General features: G+C 43.5%; 1 protein-coding gene across 1 annotated transcript in view; it reads right to left on the bottom strand.

Moving 5' to 3' along the window:
• apba2b (amyloid beta (A4) precursor protein-binding, family A, member 2b) overlaps positions 1-20242 on the bottom strand; it is a 104483-nt gene extending 84241 nt beyond the window's left edge. The window contains exon 1 of the mRNA XM_060853577.1: positions 20185-20242. The gene's annotated coding sequence lies outside the window, so the exon portion shown is untranslated. The remainder of the gene's footprint in view (positions 1-20184) is intronic.
• Between the last annotated feature and the right edge of the window lie 2602 nt (positions 20243-22844).

Genomic DNA, 22844 nt, shown 5'->3' with positions numbered 1-22844 from the left:
CAATGTGCAAACTGGAAATGCTCAGATCCTTGACACAAGATTTAGCAGCAATGCAAAGCCAATGCTCCCGAAAGGAAAAGGGAACATGGACTGAGACAGAAATTAAACTGTATGAAGATGGTGTCTGGAGGCAAAGTGATATCAACAAACCTGTTGTCCTGCAACCATTGATGTCCTTTTTGGCACAACAGATTCACACATGGGGGCATTTAGCTCCACAACAGATGATGGCAGGATTCCAAAAAAGCTAGTGGGTTAGGGATTTTAATAATACATGCCCACTTGGTAGCAGACCACTGTGGGACTTGCCAAAAGAATAACCCCAGACCCATCACAGCAATGCCTTAACTGAGGCCTCCTGCTCCTGCGGGTCCATTCTAGCACTTACAGGTCAACTATATATCTCTCCCACCATGTCAGGGATATACGGATGTTCTGGTTGTTGTCGATAAATTCTCCAGGTGGATAGAGGCTGCTCCAACTCAATGGGCCACAGCCAAGCACACAGCTAAAGTTTTATGCAAGGATTACATTCCCCAGTGTGGAGTCCCAATCAGTATAGACACTGGCCAAGGGACATGAATCATGGGTGCTGTCTGCCAGGTTACTGAACTTCGAATGGGATTTCCACTGCCCCAGTCACCCACAATCATCAGGGCAAACATACAACATAGAAAAATACAGCCCTTTGGCCCTCCATGTTGCGCCGATCCAAGCCCACCTAACCTACACTAGCCCACTATCCTCCATATACCTATCCAATGCCCGTTAAATGCCCATAAAGAGGGAGAGTTCACCACTGCTACTGGCAGGGCATTCCATGAACTCACGACTCGCTGAGTAAAGAATCTACCCCCAACATCTGTCCTATACCTACCACCCATTAATTTAAAGCTATGCCCCCTCGTAATAGCTGACTCCATATGTGGAAAAAGGTTCTCATGGTCAACCCTATTTAAACCCCTAATCATCTTGTACACCTCTATCAAGTCACCCCTAAACCTTCTTTTCTCCAATGAAAACAACCCCAAGTGCCTCATCCTTTCCTCATACGATCTTCCTACCATACCAGGCAACATCCTGGTAAACCTCCTCTGCACCCATTCCAGTGCCTCCACATCCTTCCTATAGTATGGCGACCAAAACTGCACACAATACTCCAGATGCGGCCGCACCAGAGTCTTATACAACTGCAACATGACCTCAGGACTCCGGAACTCAATTCCTCTACCAATAAAAGCCAGTACGCCATATGCCTTCTTCACAGCACTATTTACCTGGGTGGCAACTTTCAGAGATCTGTATACATGGACACCAAGATCCCTCTGCTCATCCATACTACCAAGTATCCGACCATTAGCCCAGTACCCCATCTTCTTGTTACTCTTATCAAAGTGAATCACTTCACACTTACCTACATTGAACTCCATTTGCCACCTTTCTGCCCAGCTCTGCAGCTTATCTATATCCCACTGTAACCTGCCACAACCTTCCTCACTGTCAACAACTCCACTGACTTTCATATCATAAAGCGAAACAAACAAAACAAATGGTGAAACAACAACTTGCCAAATATCATCAGAAGGGAATACCCTGGCTCCAGGCATTACCATGGTCCTATATGCAGTATCAGGGCAAACCAGAGTAGAAGTATGGGTCTAAATTGATTTGAGGTTATAATCGGAAGGCCCATAACACTGTCAGGAACCACTGATTTATGGAAAGCTGATTGCCACTTGATGTGTGACGCACTGTTGAAATATTGTCAAGACCTGACCAATGCTGTCAGTTCTGCTTCCCAACAGATATCTGCAGGCTGTGGTGATCTACCAGGGGGAGGTCATGATATTGTCTCGGGAGCTTGGGTTTATGCATAAGGAACCATGCGAGCCAAGTGGGAAGGACTCTACCAAGTGTTGCTGACTACCCAAGCAGCAAAAGTCTGAGGCAAGAAAGCATGGATACTACACACATTACACCAGTGAGTGAAATTGAAGCTTGATAAAGGACTATAACGTTTGATCCAAAACAGGAATTATTATATTGCTAACTGTGTGTATTATGAGTGTTTGCTTACTAGTAATTTGCCAATTTCCTACACCAGAAGAGAGATGAAGGAAAAGGGAATTAAATGTGAATATTTTTTCGTATATGTCCTATGCTTACGCCAAACAACCTAGTATTTCCAGTTGTTGGGTGTGCTCCCACATACCCACTTACTCAAAAGAGAGCATCCTTTTAAGACCCACCCCTTTTAATACACCCAAAATGGCAGAACAGGTAACTCGCAAGAACATCACCTTAGAGGATCCAACATGACTGGCACAGGGAAGGGGTGTATTGGGCGTGCATGACTGACCCCCCAGAGCAGAAAGAGACAACAGGTTACAATCTGATTGCCTTTCAGAGGTTGTATCAGCCTAATTACAACACTGCTTTCTTGACCCTTAGAAACATCTCTGGAATGAGAGACATATCCTTCCTGATAGTCTTATGTAAAATCCATATAAGAGGGCAGGAGATGGGATACAATAAATGTAATTTGAGTTATGTTTTTCTCTTTGTTCATCACTCATTTGCTCTACCACTGACAAAGATTTAAAAGGGCCATTACAGAGACAGCAAGATTCTTTGCTATCTTGGTCACCTGATACGAGACTGCGAAACTGGTGAAGGAATCCATCAATACGTCCTAGAACAGGTGACTAATGATACTTCAGACGTTTTGAACAAAATAAGCACTGAAATGGTAGCCATCCATAAATCAGTACTGCAGAACAGAATGGCCCTCGACTGGGTACTGGCCAAAAGGGTGGCACTAGTGCACTAATTGGGGCAGAATACTGTACTTATATTCCAACTCCAAAAAGGGATCACCAACTTGGCAGCACATATCATAAAAGAAACGGACAAACTAAAACAGCTTCCATCTCCCACCTTGTGGAGCTGGACAACTGGTTGGCTGGGTTTACTGGGGGACATCACCGGTGCAGGGTATAATGTTGCAAGTTGTAGCTATTTTCATTTCATATTATTTGTTTTCTTAGTTAAATGTTGCTACCAACAATGGCCGCAGCTGCTTCTCTGCAGGCGAAACACTTTGGCATTTCTGGCAGATCTTTTCTGCACTACGTCTAAGCCAACTTTTGCTGGTGTGTTTTGAGATTTATTTTAAGGGAGAATCAAAGCAGGGATTGATAGTGAATACACAAGCTATTGTATATTGAAATTACTGAGGGTGGCAGAATGTCCACTGGGCTAAGTAAATTAAAGTTACTCCCAACAGTTAAACTTTGAGCATCAGAACAGTCCAATCAGGACACGACGGCAAGTAAATTGCTGAGGCAAATTGCTGTATAAAATGCTGTACCAAACATCCAGTTGGATAACTCAGCTCTGCTGACCAATAGTATACAAAGGGGGGTGCGCACATGAGCTTGAGTTGTATAAAGCTATTTAGAAACTTTTTGCTATTAAGATCTGAAGCTACAACCAAATTGTGTCACAATAAAGATTACCTGAATCTACCACCAGACTTGGACTCTCACTAGGAAATCATGAGATCTTAGAGACAGAAAATATAGACTAGGAACAAAATGATCATTTTCAGGTTGTTAGATCATGACTAGTAGGGTACAACAAGGAACTGTGCTTGGACCTAGCTATTCACAATCCACACCAATGATTTGGAAATGGAGATTAAATGTAATATTTCCAAGTTTACAGTGAGACAAAACTCAGCACAAGTGAGAGCTATGAGGAGAAGGCAAAGATGCTTCACTGGGTTGGGGAGATTAAATGAATGGCAAACATTTAGCAGATGGAGCATCATTTGGAGAAATCAGAAATTAACCACTTCGCTAGGAAAATTAGAAATACAAATATTTTGTAAATGGTGAGACACTGCAAAATGTTGAACTTCCGAGAGACTTGTGCCCTTGTTCGTTAATTCTAATGGTGGAGAAGGCTCAAAGAGCTGAATGATCTCCTTTTGCCGTTATAGTTGAACTGACTCTCCGAGGACCTATTGCAGGCACTTGGGACTGACCAGACTTGCACCCAACTGGAAAATGCTTCAGCACTTCAAGAGAAAGACAAAGGCCCTATTGCATCACAGTGACGCTCACCCGCGCCTTGTCTCTTCACATTGTCATTCACATCCCATCTCATTATTGCCGATCACTCACAGTTGACTCAGTATAAGGTCTTTAATTCACATCCAGTCCCTTCATGCTGCCTCTCATCAATGCCTTGTATCATTGCTGCTCTGTCGTCTATTTCCTGTGGTTCTTGCTCATGCCCAGTCTCACTTTAATGTCACTTACCATGTTCTGTTGCATTACAGCTTTGCTTCTGTTTCATTACAGTGAATCTCACATATACTATCTCATTACAATGTCTCCAGTTCACAATTTTACAATTGTTAGCTGCCACCTGTACTCTATTTCTTTATGGTACTATTTACTCATGTGATGTCCCATTAAAAGCCTCTCTCACCCACTCCCCATCTCATTACGGAGTCACTCACCCATGCCCCATCTCATTATTTCCTCTTGCCATGTTTCCTGTCGCCACCTGTTGCCTGTTCTCATTACAGCATGGTTTGTCCACATCTTGCTTCATTACAGTGAATCTCACATATGTTATCTCATTACAATATCTCCAGTTCTCAATGTTACATTGCTAACTCCCTCCTGCATCCAGTCTCTTTATGGTACTGTTTATCCATGTGGTCTTTTGTTACAACCTCTCTCACCCATGCCCCTGGCTCACTACAGTTGCAATTCGCTCATGCCCTGGCTCATTACAGCTTTGGCTCAATATAGCTTCTCTCGCCCAAGCTGTGTCTCATTATCGTGCTGCTTTCCATGTGTTGCCTCATTAGAATATGTCCAAGTTCTATTTTCCATCAGGTGGGAACACATGTTCTATGTATTTAATCTGAACCACTGTTATCGTTCTCAAATGTTCATGCAGTATAACGTGAATGCTCCATCACATAACCTGCTACTTACAATGCAGTGTTAACAGACTATAAACAGCAGAAATAATGATAAGAACATATCGATACAGAAATCTCTATTATTAGTTCTCTCAGTTATCTGCAAGTATTAGCCCTGGCAGAATGATGGGTATCCTTTACAAAGCTGCTTCCCTTCAGGTTTCCTGGCTTGTGCCTGATGCTCTCATGGAGACGGTAAGCCACTTTAATCAGAAATTACCAGCAGGAAATTATTGCAGAATCTAACTTTGTTAAGCTTTCACAGAGTGTTTGGCAACTAGTTGCACTAAAGATGAAATAACTGCTCCTACCAATCTTGAAGCTTAGAAAGACCAAGAAATCATCATCTAGCACACTGTGGCACATGGCCATCAATAGGTGAAAGTGAGGACTGCAGATGCTGGAGATTAGAGATTAGAGTGGTGCTGGATAAATACAACAGGTCAGGCAGCATCAGAGGAGCAAGAAAATCTAAGTTTCGGGCAGGAGCCCTTCACCAGGAATGAAGCTGGAAGCCTTAGTGGTAGAGAGATAAATTGGGGGGTGGGGGGGTAGTTGAGAGTGCAATAGGTGGATGGAGGAATTGGTAAATGTGATGGTTCAGAGTGGAAGGTAGAGTGGATAGGTGGGAAGGAAGTGAAGAGCTTCAGGGCAGAGGAGATGACCTGGGAGTTGCAGTGAGAGAGAGAGAGAGAGAGACAGAGAGACAGAGAGAGAGAGAGAGACTCACTGAAATCTTTGTAGAGAGAGGAGGAGAACTTCTTCAAGATACAAAGTTAAAAATCACATATTATCAATGAGGATGAGCACCTCACCAAGACCTTCCCCACACCTCCACTATTTGCCTTTAAACAACCGCCAAATCTCAAACAGATCGTTGTTTGTAGCAAGCTGCCCGGCTCTCAGGACAAGTCCATACAACCCTGTCATGGTAGGCACTACAAGACGTGTCAGAGTGTGGACATAGATACCACCATTACGCGTGGGGACACCTCCCACCTTGTTCATGGCAGGTACTCATGTGACTCAGCCATCATTGTCTTTCTTATACGTTGCAGGCCAGGATGTCCGGAGGCATGGTACATTGGGGAAACCGAGCAAAGGCTACAACAACGGATGAATGGGCACCACACAACAATCAACAGACAGGAGTGTTCCTTCCCAGTTGGGGAACACTTCAGTGGTCCAGGACATTCGATCTCGGACTTTGGGTGACCATCCTCCAAGGTGAACTTCGGGACAGGCAGCAGAGAAAAGTGGCCGAGCAGAGGCTGATAGCCAAGTTCGGTACCCATAGGGAGGGACTCAACCGGGACCTTTGGTTCATGTCACATTGCAGGTGACCACCATTGCACTATACACACACACGGACACACATATACACAGACATGCACCCAGATACCCACACTCCCACATGCACCCCCTCACAGACTTACGACATTCTGCACTCACTACACGCACACACATACACTTTCACTTTCTCGTACTCACAACCCCCAACGCAGACAGACACATACACACACACAGACAGATAAAGACCCACATACACACATATATTTTGTGGGGTGAATTTGTACTTGCTGGGTTACATTACACTTTGCTCAAGAACTGCATGAATTCATATAAAACTCCGTTATCTCACTTTTTAGATTAAAATCAACCTAAACATCATGGCATAGACAGAAAGTACAGAGGGCCAACACCTTCAACATATTGTCTAGCTATCACCATTGTTAATGGCTAACCTGAGAATGCGACTTTTTAAAAAAAGGTTTTGTGATTTACACATGAAAGAAGTGAAACTATCACGGTATTCTAACAGATGAAAGGCTTAACAGACAATCAATTTTTCAATGTATAATTTCAGTTACATCACACTGTAAATTTTTGCTATAAATTCTGTGTGTTAGGATTGAGCCCTCCACTACCACCTGATGAAGGAGCGACGCTCCGAAAGCCAGCGTGTTTCCAATTAAACCTGTTGGACTATAACCTGGTGTTGTGTGATTTTTAACTTTGTACACTCCAGTCCAAAACCAGCACCCCCAAATCATGACTTCTTTAAGGTAGGTATCCTTGAAATCCGCTCCACCCTACTTTCTAACTTATCACCTTCTAAGCTCTACTCCAATCTCCAGAATCTGCAGTCCTCACTTTCACCTAGTTGATTTCAACCTTGCTGCAAATCCTCTTGCAAGGATGCCTACCTTGAAGAAGTTCCCCTCCTCTCTCTACAAAGATGTCAGTGAGTCACTCTCACTCTCACTCTCTCATCTCTGCCCTGCTCCACTCACCTCTCCGATCTATCACCTTCACCCCTTCCTCCATCCACCTATTGCACTCTTAACTACCTTCTCCCCAGCCCCACCCCTCCCATTTATTTTCTCCACCCCCAAGGCTTCCAGCCTCATTCCTGATGAAGGGCTCCTGCCTATTGATTTTCCTGCTCCTCAGATGATGCCTGACCTGTTGTGCTCTTCCAGTACCACTCTAATCTCTACATGGTCACCACTACCCGGTGCACATACATCACCTAAAATTTCCATAATTAAATTGTAAAAGCTCCTTGATAACTTAATCTTAAAGTAGAAATCGCTGACTGAGTAACAAAGGATTACAGAAACATGTTTTAATCAAGGTTTCAAGTCTCAAAATTTGACCTGACAATTCAGGATGTCAATGAAAATTCCTCAAACTTCCCCAGGTGGGCACCAGGAATATACAAGCCTCAACGCCTGTAACCAAGTCCAAACACAGGACCTGGTTCCTCATCTTCTGCCTCAGAACACTTCAACCCCAGGGCATCAATGTGGACTTCAACAGTTTCCTCATTTCCCCTTCCCCCACCTCAATCCAGTTCCAAACTTCCAGCTCAGCACTGTCTCCATGACTCGTCCTATCTGCCTATCTTCTTTTCCACCTATCCACTCCACCCCCCCCAAACCTATCACCTTCATCCCCTCCTTCACTCACCTATTGTACTCTATGCTACTTTCTCCCCACCCCCATCCTCCTCTCATTTATCTCTCCACCCTTCAGGCTCTCTGCCTGTATTCCTGATGAAGGGCTTTTGCCCGAAACGTCGATATTACTGCTCCTCGGATGCTGCCTGAACAGCTGTGCTTTTCCAGCACCATTCTAATCTAGACACCAGATTAAATGTGTCAATTTCCTGTTCACTCGCGTTTTGGGTGGATTTGGAAGGCGCTTTTGGGGGAGCCAGTCGGAGTTGCTACAGTGCCTCTGGTAGATGATTCACGCTGCTCCTACCGTAGACCCACCCATTTGTGAAAAGAGTTAATGTTGAAGATAGTGGAAGTGTTGCCAATTAAGCAATTGCTTTGTCCTTGAGTGTTGTTTGAGCTGACTTAACCAACTGGAATACTCCCCACTATTCCATCACACTCATGACTTGTGCCATGTAGATGATGGATAGGCTTTGGAGAGTCAGGATGTGAGTTACTACCTGCAGGACTACTAGCCTTTGACGTGCTCTTGTAGTCACCACAGATAATTGTCTGGTCCAGTTCAGTTTCAGTCAGTGATAACTCTTGGATCCTGATAATGGGAGACTCAGTGACAGTAATGCTATTGAATGCTTTGGGGCAATGATTAGATTTTCTCATGTTGGAGATGGTTACTGCCTGGCACTTATGCAATACGAATGTTACTTGCCACTTGTCAGCTCAAGGAATACAGTCCAAGCCTTGCTGCATTTGAACACGGACTGCTTCAGTATCTGAGGAGTCGTGAATAGTGCTGAACATTGGGGAATCACCATCAAACACTACCACTTAAGACCTTATGATGGAAGGAAAGTCACTGAGGAACTCCTGCAGAGATATTCTGAAACTGAGACGACTGACCTCCAAGAACCACAATCAACTTCCTATGTGTCAGGTATGAGTCCAAACAATGGAGAGTTTTCATTCCCTCATTCCCACTGTCTCCAGTTTTGTTCAGGCTCTTTGATGCTACAGTTTGTCAAAAGAGGCATTGATGTCAAAAGCAGTCACTCGTATCATCTCTGAAGTCCAACTCTTGCATCCATCCTTGGACCAAGGCTGTAATGAGGTCAGGATCTGACTGGTTTTGGATAGAACCCAGACTTAATGCGAGTAAGCAGCTTATTACCGAGCAGGCACTAATGATGACATATTCCATCACTTTCCTTGTGGTCAAGAGTAGATTGATGGGGCAGTAATTAACCAGTTTGGATTTGTCCTGCTTCTTGTGTAAGGGACATAACTGGGCAATTTTCAACATTGTCCAGTCGATGCCAATGTTTAAACTGTAGTGGAACAGCTTGGCAAGAACAAGTAAATTCTGAAGCACATCTTTAGTACTATTGCCAGAATATTAACAGCACACAGGCTATGGGCCCTATCTGGTTACATCAACTGTTTCTTACTATTGCGTGAAGTGAATCAAATTTTGCTGTAAACTGGCATTGGTGATGCTGAGGACCTCTGGAGAAGGCTGAGATTAATCATCACTCGACACTTTTGGCTGAAGATTGTTGCCAATGCTTCAGCTTTATCTTTTCCACTGATGTGCCTTGCTTCCTTGTTATTTACGATGGGGATATTTGTAGAGTTTCCATCTCCAGTGAAATTTTTAATTTTCTACCACCATTCACAACTGAGTGTGGCAGGACTCAGTGTTACAAAAATCAATACTTTTTTGGATCTATCTGTCAAAGGAACTTGGTGTCAGTGCTGCCACCAAAGTCGATGGTATACTGAACATTGAAGAAGAAGATCTAAGAGTACAACTGAGCTAGTGGATCTAGGTATGGCAGATGGAATTTAATGCAGATAAATGCAATGTTACCTTTCGATAAGATAACCAGGGCAGGACTTAGATAGTTAATGGTAGGGCTTTGGGGAGTGTTGTCATACAGGCAGAGCCAGGGACACACTTACGTAGTTCCCTGAAAGTGGTGTCCCAGGTAGACAAAGTGGTGTAGGCAGCGTTTGACACGCTTGCTTTTGTCAGTCAGAGCACAGAGTACAGGAGTTGAGACATCATATTAAAGCTGTACAAAACATTGGCCAGGGCACATTTGGCGTTCTGTGTACAATTTTGGTTGCCCTGCTTTAGAAGGATGTTATTAAATTGGAAAGGGTACAAAGAGTATTTACAAAGAGTAACTGAGGCTGGAAGGTTTGGAGTTATAAGGAGAGGCTGAATAGGCTGAGACTTTTCCCTATAGCTCAAACCCTCCAACCCTAGTAACATCACAAGTTTCACAACATCTTCTGACAGCAGGGAGACCAGAATTGAATGCAGTATTCCAAAAGTGGCCTAACCAATATCCTGTATCATAGCCTCCCAACTCCTATACTTAATGCACTGACCAATAAAGGCAACCATACCAAACACCTACTTTACTATCTGCAATCCTATTTTCAAGGAACGACAAACCGACACCTCAAAGTCTCTTTGTTCGGAAATACTCCCCAGGACCTTACTAATGAGTGTATAAGTTCTGTCCTGATTTGCCTTTCCAAAATGCAGTACGTCACAATTATCTAAATTAAACTCGATCTGCCACTCCTCAGCCCTTTCACCCATCTGAGCAAAGTCCTGTTGTACTCAGAGGTAATCTTCTTCACTGTCCATTACACCATCAATTTTGGTGTCATCTGCAAATTTACGAACTATACATCTTATGTTCACATTCAAATCATTTATATAAATGACAAAAGCAGTGGACCCAGCACCGATCCTTGCGACACACCACTGGTCATAATCCTCCAGTCAAAAATGTAACCCTCCACCTCCACCAACACCACCACCACCTGGCTCCTACCTTCAAGCCAATTTTGTATACAAATGGCTGGCTCTCCCTAGATTCCACGTGATGTAACCTTGCAAACCAGTCTACTAAGGGGGACCTAGTCAAACATCTTGCTGAAGTCCATATAGATCATGTCCACCGCTCTGCCTTCAAATAGTCTTCATCACTTCTTCAAATAACTCAGTCAAGTTAGTCAGACATGATTTCCCACACCACCACCATTCTGACAATCCCTAATCAAACCTTGCCTTTCCAAATACATCTAAATTCTGTCATTCAGAACCCCTTCCAACAACTTACACATCTCTGATGTTAGGAACACCTGTCTAGAGTTCCCTGGCTTTTCCTTACTACCCTTAAGTAATGGCAACACCACAGCCAACCTCCAATCTTCTACCATCTCACCCATGGCTATTGAAGATACAAATATCTCAGCAAGAGGCCTAGCAATCACTCATCTAGCTTCCCACAAAGTTCTAGGGTACACCTGATCAGATCATGGAGATTTCTCCACTGCTACGCATGTTAAGATTTCTAGCATCTCCTCCTCTGTAATATGAACACTTTCCAAGACATCACTATTTATTTCTCCAGCTTCCATATCCTTTTCCACAGTAAATGCTGACTGAAATACTTGTTTAGTATCTTACCTATCTGCTGTGATTCCACACGTAGGAGATCTTGTTGGTTTTTAAAGGGGGCATGTTCTCTCACTAGTTACTCTTTTGTCCTTAAATTATTTGTGGAATCTCGTTGGATGCTCCTTAACCCTATTTGTGCTCCTGATTTCCCACTTAAGTATGCTCCTATTGCCCTCATACTCTTGAGGGACTCACTCGATCCCTGTTGACTATACCAGATATATATTTCCTTCTTTTTCTTGATGAGAGCCTCAATTTCTCTAGTCATCCAGCATTCCATTCAGCATCAACCTTGCCTTTTGCATTAACAGGAACATACTGTCTCTGGGTTCTCATTATGTCATTTTTGAAGGCCTCCCACCTTCCAAACTGTGAACATCCATCCCCAATCAACTTTGGTAAGTTCTTGCCTAATACCATCAAAATTAGCCTTCTTCTAATTTAGAACTTTGACTTTTAGATCTGGTCTATCCTTTTCCATAACTATTTTAAAACAAACCAAATTATAGTCACTGGCCCCAAAGTGGTCCCCTGCTGAACAACTGTCACTTGCCCTACGTTATTTCACAACAGAAGGTCAAGTTTTGTTTCTTCTCTCGTAGGTACATCCACATACTGAATAAGAAAAATGTTCTTATATATACTTAAATTCCTCCCCATCCAAGCCCTTAACACTATGGCAGTCCCAGTCTATGTTTGGAAAGTTAAAATCCCCTACCATTTGAACTCTACTATTCTTACAGATAACTGAGATCTCTTTATAAATTTGTTTCTCAATTTCCCACTCGACTACTGCAGAGTCTATAGTACAATCCCAAAAAGATGATCATCCATTTTTTTTCTTTCAAAGTTCCACCAAACAACTTAATGGACACATTTTCCAGAATATCCTCCAAGTACAGCCATAATGTTATTCCTAACCAAAGATGCCACTCCTCTGACTTTCTTGCCACACCCCCGCCCTTTCCATTGTTCCGAGAGCATCTATAGCCGAGAATATAGAGCCCCACTGAACTCATCTCTACCTACCTTGACACTGTCCTATCCCCCCAGTCCAGAAACTGCCCACATACATTCGAGATACCACCCACGCCCTCCACCTCCTCGAAGACTTCCGTTTCCCAGCCCCCATGCCTCACCTTCATCAGGGATATCCAATCCCTCTATACCTCCATCCACCATGACCAGGGCCTCCAAGCCCTCAGTTTCTTCCTCTCACAACGTCCCCAACAGTACCCTTCCACTGACACTCTCATTCGTTTGGCTGAACCGGTCCTCACCCTTAACAATTTCTCCTTTGAATCCTCCCACTTTCTCCAGATCAAAGGGGTAGCCATGGGCACCCGTATGGGCCCCAGTTATGTCTGTCTCTTTGTTGGCTACGTAGAACAGTCCATCTTCCGTAGTTACACCGGCACCACTGCCCACCTCTTCCTCCGCTATATTGATGACTGCATTGGCGCCACCTCGTGCTCCCGCGAGGAGGTTGAGCAATTCACCAACTTTACCAACACATTCCACTCTGACCTTAAATTCATCTGGACCATCTCTGACATCTCCCTCCCATTCCTGGACCTCTTCATCTCCATTAATGATGATCAACTTGACAGTGACATTTTTTACAAACCCACCAACTCCCACAGCTACCTGGATTGCACCTCTTCCCACCTTACCTCCTACAAAGATGCCATCCCATATTCCCAATTCCTCCACCTCCACTGTATCTGCTCCCAGGAGGACCAGTTCCACCACAGAACACACCAGATGGCCTCCTTCTTTAGAGATCGCAATTTCTCTTCCCATGTGGTTAAAGATGCCCTGCAATGCATATCGTCCATATCTCCTACCTCTGCCCTCAAATTCCACCCCTCCAACTGTAAGAAGGACAGAACTCCCCCGGTGCTCACCTTCCACCCTACCAACCTTCACATAAACCACATCATCTGATGACATTTCTGCCACCTCCAAATGGACCCCACCACCAGGGATATATTTCCCTCCCCACCCCTTTCCGCAAAGACCGTTCCCTCCGTGACTACCTGGTCAGGTCCACACCCCCCAACAACCCACCCTCCCTTCCTGGCACCCTTCCCTGCTACCACAGGAATTGCAAAACCTGTGCCCACACCTCCTCCCTCACCTCCATCCAAGGCCCCAAAGGAACTTCCACATCCAATGTTTTACCTGCACATCCACCAATATCATTTATTGTATCTGTTGCTCCCAATGCAGTCTCCTCTACATTGGGGAGACTGGACGCCTCCTAGCAGAGCGCTTTAGGGAACATCTCTGGGACACTCAGACCAATCAACCCCACCACCTTGTGGCCCAATATTTCAACTCCCCATCCCACTCTGCCGAGGACATGCAGGTCCTGGACCTCCTCCACTGCCGCTCCCTCACCACCTGACGCTTGGAGGAAGAACGCCTCATCTTTCGCCTCGGAACACTTCAACCCCATAGCATCAATGTGGATTTCACCAGTTTCCTCATTTCCCCTTCCCATCCTCACCCCAGCACAGCACCGCCATCATGACCTGTCCTACCTGCCTATCTTCCTTTCCACCTATCCACTCCACCCTCCTCTCTGACCTATCACCTCCATCCCCACCCCCATTCACCTATTGTACTCTGCTACTTTCTGCCCACCCCCACCCCCCTCTCATTTATCTCCCCACTCTGCAGGCACCCTGCCTCTATTCCTGATGAAGGGTTTTTGCCCAATAATTCGATTTTCCTACTCCTCAGATGCTGTCTGACCTGCTTTTCCAGCACCACTCTAATCTAGAATATAGAGCAGCCAGTCCAGTCCATTCCTGAGCCACGTCTCTGTAATAGCTATGCTATCTCAGTCCCATGTTCCCACCCAGGCCCGGAGTTCATCTGTCCTATTACATTTATTTCAATGTAGTTTATCAGTCCAAACTCATTCTCTGCCTTGCTCCTGTCTGCCTTGACTGTTTTCTCAACTGTACCTGCCTTAGACTCATCTCTTTTCTTACTATCTCCTTGGATCGTCCCTCCCTCATCCCCCCTCCACTAGTTTAAAGCCTCCCGAATAGAAAATCTCCCCGATAACACATTAAACCCCTTTTCATTCAGGTGCAACCCGTCCTCCTTATACAGTCACCTCTATCCCAGAAGAGATTCCAATGACCTAAAAATGTTCATCCTTTTCCCCTGCACCAGTTCCTCAGGTATGCATTCATTTGCTCTATCCTCCTATTCCTACCCTCACTAGCATGTGGCACCGGGAGTAATCCAGATATTACTATCCTTGAGGACCTACTTTTTAAACCCCTTACCTAATTTCCTATATTTTTCCTCAGAATCTCATCCTTTTCTCTTCATGTGTTGTTGGTACTACCATGTTCAAGAACACCCTGCTAGTCATTCTCCCCTTTGAGAATATCTTGCACCTCTTCTGAGACATCCTCGACCTTGGCACCAGGGAGGCAGCATGCCATGCTGATATTTCGCGGTCAGCCGCAAAAATGTCTGTCTCTGCCTCTGACTAGACAGTCCCCCATCACAATCAATTACTTAGAACCTTACATACCCCTCATTACAGTAGTCAGTCTCAGTACCAGAAACCTAGCTGTCAGTGCTACGTTCCCAGAGAGTCCATCATCCTGGTAGGGGGAAGCAATGACCCAGTGGTATTATCGCTGGACTGTTAATCCAGACCCAGGTAACATTCTGGGAACAGGGGTTTGAATCCCACCATGACAGATGGTGGAATTTGAATCCAATAAATATTTGGAATTAAGAATCTAATGAATCCATTGCCAAATATGTGAAAACCCATCTGGTTCATGAATATCCTTTAGAGAAGGAAACTGCCATCCTTACCTGGTCTGGCCTATATGACTCCAGATCCATAACAATGTAGTTGACCTTATCTGCCCTCTGGACAATTAGAGATGAGCAGTAAATGCTGCCTAGCCAGCGACATCCTCAACCCATGAATGAATAAAGAAAAAACATTCCCAAAGAAACAGCATTTGTTTGAGATGGGGATAGCCACAAGAGACTCCTGCATTGCCTGCCTATCCCACCTACCTTTCCTGGAAGTAACCCATCTACCTGACTGTAACTGCAGTTTTCCTAACTTCTTGAAACTGCCATTCATCACACCCCCTGAGATATTAAAGAGTTAATTTGCTCCACTAACCTGCAAGAAATTGAATGCCCTGGGGGTAAGGTGGTGAGTCTTTGTCTTATAGGTGGAATATGGGAGGTTTACATGGCCACTTCCTTGCAATTCAGGGATGATTTACGTTTTCATCCAGAAATCAATAAGAACATGACAGTTGGAATTTGACTACTCCTCTATAGTTACAAAAACGATTTACAACAGATTTGACCATTAAGGGATGATTTGCATTGCATTGTTTCTGGAGGCGGGATGGTCACTGCATTGTAACTTGAGTGGCATGTAACTATGAGAGGATGGCTGGGGTTTGTGTTGTGGGCAGTACTAACTGTGATGTTAAGAGTTTTGTATAAAGGAAAGACTGCTTCCTTTGTTTAGTGACAGCTTTTGCCACAACCCAGTAAGTTCTACAAAGTGCATGTTAAAGGTTCCTCCAGAAAGCTTGTACTGTACTGTGCTTAATAAATTTAGTTGCCTGTTCATAGAAGTTGGGTGTGTTGCAGTTGCATCAAGTGTGTAAGAATCTCAAGAGTAAAAGAACCTTATGGCCCTGGCTCCTATAAATTGCCTCTAACTGCTGCTCTAATCGATCCGTGGGATCTTATAGGATTTGCAGCCAAACACTTCCTGTAGACATAATCATCAGTAACATTACGAAGAATTTCAATCTCGTAGACCCAACAAGAAGAGCATATCACTCTACCAAAGGCCATTTCTGCACCTTAGCAATCTACAGGCCCAGAAAATACTTCTGTTTTACTGCTTTAAAAACCCTGCTCTAGGGTAACTTAGCACTTATATTTTATATTTTACAAAAATATAATCAAGAGACAGATCTTACGAAAACATATTTTAAAAACCCTCACCTTACACCCTATTGTAGATTTACAAACAACAATTAAAACTTATGTTTTATAAAATTTAAAACCTATGTCCAGAAATGCTTGTGACTTCATAACCAGTGAGTGAGTGAAAGTTCACTGTTCATTTTTTTCTGAACTCTACAGCAGTTTTTTAACCAAACTCTCATGGTGTCTCCTGTTCTCTTTTCTCCCATTTAAAGTACCATTGTTTTGATTTTTATTTTCAAAGTTCCAAAAACAAAGCAACAGCTTATAAAACAATAATTACTACTCCAAGAAAGAGGAAAATCAGCTCCAGCATTGAAATAAACCTCAAACAAAAAAGATCTTACAGCCACTATCATTTCCCGTTCACCGTTTTGCAAGTTCACAGTGATGAGAGAGATACACACACACAGTGACGATGGAGAGAAGGAGGTGCACAGTGATGTGAGGGAAGACAGAGAAGAACAGAGTGACCAGAGAACTCTCTCATTCCCCGTCTGCACTGTGAAGATGTAAAGGTCAGGATTAACTTATTTGGAGTGGTGGGTGATGACAGAAGGTTGTTCCCAAGGAGGATGGCTCTGTGAACAATACCTGCTGGCATGAAGGCTAGGAAGGACCCTTATCAAACTCACAAACAATCACAAGTTTTACTATGAGAAAAAGAAACTATTCCTCCCTGCCCTAATCAAGCAGTCTGCAAACTTTCCCTTAGCACGCTCCACATTTAGCCAGTTGGATGGGACTGTTCTCACCTGCTTCCATTCTTAAGTAATTGCAGTTGAAGAATCCTCTGCACTATCTTGGGTGCCATGTTCTCTTCCTAGTTCTCATCTGCTTTCTTGAATTGCTGCAGTCCACCTACTGTTGCTTGACCTACAATACCATTAGAGAGGGAATTCCAGGATTTCGGCCCAGCAACAGTGGTGGAACAGCAATATATTTCCAGATCAGAGTTGTCAGTGGTTTGGAGGGAAACTTGAAGGTGGTCACATTCCCATGTATCTGCTGAACATATCCTTCTCGATGGAAATGGTCATGGGTTTGGAAGGTGCCGTCTTTGGTGATTTTCTGCAGTGAACATTTGTAGATTGTATAAACTGCTGTTCCCGAGTGTCAGTGGTGGAGGGAGTGGATGCTTGTGGACATAGAACAAATCAAGCAGATTGCTTCGTCCTGGTTGGTATCAAACTTCTTGAGAGTTGTTGGAGCTGCACCCATCCAGGCAAGTAGATAGTATTCAATCATACTCCTGACTTGTGCCTTGTAGATGATGGATAAGCTTTGGTGGGGTTGGGGTTCAGGAGGTAAGTTACTCGCTGCAGTATTCCTAGGCTTTGACCTGCTCTTGTAGCCACTATGTTCATTTGGCAATTCCAGTTGAGTTGCTAGTCACTGGTGACTCCCAGGATTTAGAGATGGTAACACCATTGTATGTCAAGAGATGGTGGTTAGATTGTCTCTTATTGGTGATGATCACAGTCTGGCATTTGTGTGGCGCAATTGTTATTCGTCACTTGTCAGCCCAATCCTGGGATATTGTCCAGACTTTGTTGCATTTAAACATGGACTACTTCAGGAACTGAGGAGTCATGAATGACATTGAACATTGTGCAATCATCGCAAACATCCTCACTTCTGATTTTATGATGGCAGGAAGACCAGGCCAGCCAGCGAACCCACATCCCACAAATGAGTAAAATAAAAGTACCCACTTCTCAAAAACAATTAAGTTAAAAAATTACATGCTAATGTTGCTCTTGAAATTTCAGTATTCCGATACATTCAGCTTCCCACAATATGTTGGAAATATGTTGGAGACATATGAACAACCTTCTTATGTTGGAAATCATCCAAAACAGAGTTGCTTGTGATTCACCCCAAACTAAGTGTAATTCACCCATCAATTTACTGACCTGCAATGGCTTTTGGTTCAACCCAGAATTAAAATTCTCATCCTCATTGTCAAATGAACCTGGGACATTCTAACATCTTAAAGGTACTACCTAAATGCAAGTTATTACTTTTGAACAGAAAATTCTAGAGAAACGCAGCACGTCTGAAAGGATCTGTGAAATGAGAAACAGAGTTAACATTCTTCCAAAGTCATACTGAATGAGAAATGTCGATGTGGTTTCTATCTCCATAAACATGGTCAGATCTGCTGTGTTTCTTCAGCACTTTCGGTTTTAATTCAGATCTCCAGCATCTATAGTATTCCATTTTTGTTATTATTATTTTTGAAGTTGGGATGGCCTCCAGTTTTGTGGTATTATAATCAAAAGAGCAGGGGATGGGTTTCACAGTTCAAGGAAAAATCAGGGAGGCTATGAGGAAAGACATTTCAGAAATTAGAGAATGATATGGGTTCATGCTCAAAGTGGAGAAACCACCAAATGAGACAGTACAAACGAATATCATTTGGTCAAGAAAGAATGATCTCAATCTCAATCACCGAATGTAACTTTATCATTCCGCAGATAAGGAGACCAAAACAGCGCAAAGGATCTGTACAACAAGGCTTCCTTACTGTTGTACTTCAAATCTCTTGTAATAAAAGACAGCATGCTTTTGGATTTCCTAATTGCTTGCTACACCTGCAGGCTAACCTCTTGTCTTCATCACGTAAGCACAATCGGGTCTCTCAAGACATCAACATTTATTTACTTAATGCATTTTTAAGAAATATGCCATTATACTATTTTTAGAATAGAGTTATAGAATACCTACAGTGTGGAAAGAAGCCATTCAGTCCATCGAGTCTACACCAAACCTTCAAGGGGCAATAACATCGTAATCAGACATGCCATGATCTTATTGAACAGTGGAGCAGGTTCAAGGAGCTAATGGCCTACTTCTGCTCCTATTAGTATGTTTGTGTGTTGAGGCCAGTACATCAGAACTGTTTGGACCCTTAAAGAACTCACTCATCTCTGGGTGGCAAGAACCTCAATTGGTACAGATTCACCATTGAGAGGTAAGAAAAATCTCCCTTCTAATCACAAAGGCTGTGATACAGTGTCATAGAAAATACAATCATCAATGCAGCATCATTTCCAAAAGCCATAACATTCTGCCGACCATAAACAGGCCCTGGCTCTCTCTTTTTCTGGCACATTCACGTGGACCGTTTCCAATAAGCTTTGAACAGCAAGTCGTTAAACCAAATCCCCAATCCCTTCACCAAGGCCCCTCAACTGCAGTCGATCAGCCCCACCCTTACCCCCCACCCCGCCCCCGATGCCAGTCATCACCATCAGACTACCAGCCCCTCACAGCAACCCCTCTCCAGAGCGCCTGACAGTCCATTCCATAGGGAAACAGTGTGCCTAAGCATGGTTGGGAGCTATTATTGGGCTCACCATTACCCCAAAATTACCCCATCCGTGGCCAGACCCCCACCTACAGCTACAATGAACATGAACCACCTTCGAAGCGGCTCTTGTAACACCGACACATGAGATTCAAAACGGTTTCCTGGCTGTAAAACAATTGTCTATTTTCACGTTGGCAAAAATCTATCAACCCTTCCATCTGTGTGCCTGTGCCTTTAAGCAGCTTCCCTGAGATGCTGAGACTGTGCAGCCTCGGCACCAGCTCATTGCAGCATGAGCCTTTCCACCCGACACCATCGTCAATTTTTCCTTGGAAGGTCGAGGGGAAAAAAAACAGCTTGGCAGCTGGGCCAGGCTGCACTTCCCTCCCGAGGAGTGATACGGCTGCTTCTTACCTACCTGTCCCACACTCGGTACCGGCTCCCAGCCTCTGTTCCTTTGTGTTCCCGAGAACCCCTGACCCTGAATAGGCAGCACCCCGCTAACCCCGCACTCTGAATAGGACAGACACGTAGCGGCACCCAGCAAGCTGAATACAAACTAATACTTCACACTCAGATTGTGGAGCGCCGAGTGCAGTAGATAGCAGCAATATTGGTACCCAAGATCCTGTATGTATAATAATAATGGGAGAAAATGAGGACTGCGGATGCTGGAGATCAGAGTCGAAAGTGTGGTGCTGGCCCTTCGTCAAGAAATCCTGATGAAAAGCCTATACAGTACTCGAAACGTCGATTCTCCTGCTCCTCCGATACTGCCTTGAGCGGCTGTGCTTTTCCAGCACCACACTCTCGACTCTGTATAATATTAATGCCCTACCCAGGACACTGAATAATTTCATCACGGTTGGGGAGCTGGGAATTGTCAAGTTAGACTGGAATTTTACTTTCTCATCTCGACTGAGCAAATGCAAGGACCGCAGGTGACAGACAATGCTACAGTAGTTAAACTCATTCAAATCTGAGTTTTCGATTCCAACATGAAATAATTAATTCGGAGCAGGAGTAGGCCACTCAGCCCCTTGAACCAGCTCTGCCATTCAGTAACTTCATGGCTGATCTCACTACTCCACATTTCCGCCTACCATAAGATATATGAGCATAATTAGACCGTTCAGCCCATCAAGTTTGCACCAACCCTCTGAACTACATTCCACCTTATCCCGATGTGCCTTACATTTACTGTGGTTAAACCACCTAGCCTGAACATCCCGGGACACTATGAGGCAATTTAGCATGGCTTAACCTGTGTATCTTTGGATTGTGGGAGGAAGCAAGAGCACTCAGAGTCAGAACCTCTATACTCACTTATGCCTCCTGACTCTCTTGAAACTACTGGTGTTTTCCAGCGTGAAGAATAATGCAAAGTACCTGTTGTAATGATTCTGTGGCTTTAAGAGATGTGTTTTGTCCCGGTTTCTTTGAGAGAAACAGGTATTCTGCAGTCTATGAGAAGATAAACAACTTGTGAAGCCTTTAGTGTTTTTTTAAAGTTGGAACAACAGAAGCAGCCTGAATGGGCATGGTCAAACACCCACCGAACCAGGATCTATAGTTTACTTTTCAGCAGTTGCTGTTGGGGTCAAAAGTGGAAGTTTTTTTTGTCCTTCTCTTGATTACAACCAAAGCTGAGGGGTTTGCTGCCTGCTACAGAAGTTGCAAGACAGACAATTTTGGTTCTGAATTTGTCTTTTGCCAAGGGTGTGTTTATGGGATGTTTCTATATTAAAACAGTTAATTAGTAATAGTTACTGTATCTATTCTATTAAGTTTTCCAATAAAGTTAAATTATTCCAAATTATTCTTTCTTTTCTTGTATTTTAACTATAGCGGATGAATAAAGTGCATTTTGTGTTAAATCCAGTAGTTTGACCAATCAAATTGCATCTGGAACACAACACCTTTTACATTTACCTTTTAAAATAAGAAAACGTTTGGGTCTAAACTATCTTCTGAATATTTTGAGGGGGTTTGGTCTGGTCCATAACACACTACTTGTTGATTTGCCACATCTTCCCAAATTTGATCTATTACCCTGATTTAGTTTAAAGCCCTTTTTACTTTGCTAATTATGTTGCTTGGTAAATCACCAGTTTCAACACAGTTCAGGTGTAAACTGTCCAAACGATAAGTCCCGCTTTCCCAGTTGTGGTGGTCAGTGCCTCTTATACCACACCAGTGTTTGAGCCATGTATCCATTTTTGTACTCTTACTCGCCCTACATTAATTTGGATGTGACTCAGGTAATATCCCAGAGATTATTACCTTTGTGACTTGACTTCTTCATTTGGTACTTAGTTCTTTCATACTTCCTTCCTTATCCCACGTGGACCGTAACAAAGGGATCTTTCTTTGTCTGAAATCTCCTCGCCAACCCTGAACTGATGAGCCAAACCTTGACACCAGGCAGACAAAACAACTGATTGAACTCTCACTCTTTGCTTCACAATAAGTTGTCAATCCCCATCACTATACTATGCCTTAATAATGTACATTCTTTTTTTGCTATCCCCACTTGAATGGCTTCCTGTACCATAATGCCATTATCAGTAGCTCATTCTTCCATTTCATAACTCTGAGTCAAAGCTCCTTGCGCCACAAACAAATACTGCAAATGTGTTTGCCCTGGGTCAAACTGACATCCAGAAATATCCTATTTGCTATGGCCATGACATATGACTTGTCCTACCATTCTTACAATTTAACTATCACAACTTAACTGGGAACAGTGCACTGATAATCATGCTTTACTTTTGCACAAGGTGTCACAAAATGTATACATGTATAAAGTCCCAATGAAAACACCAAAATGACTAGTGTTCCTGATTAACTGCTACTCCCAATAAAAGCAATTCACATCAGCTTCCTTCAGTTATGAAGAAAAACTATATTTTAAAATACTTAACTTTAACAAGAAAAGTAAAAAGAAAGGAGTTCTAATTTTTAGAACTTAACCTATACGTCTTCAAAACCTCAAATACACAAATACTCAATTAGACAAAAGACAAATGCTTTAACAAATCCGCTTTGGATGGGAAATAATATATACATGGAGCGCAA

Source organism: Hemiscyllium ocellatum, chromosome 42, assembly GCF_020745735.1.
Source record: "Hemiscyllium ocellatum isolate sHemOce1 chromosome 42, sHemOce1.pat.X.cur, whole genome shotgun sequence".
NCBI classification, from domain to species: domain Eukaryota; kingdom Metazoa; phylum Chordata; class Chondrichthyes; order Orectolobiformes; family Hemiscylliidae; genus Hemiscyllium; species Hemiscyllium ocellatum.
Note: the sequence above shows the minus strand (reverse complement) of the source record. Positions and strands in the feature narration are given on the sequence as shown.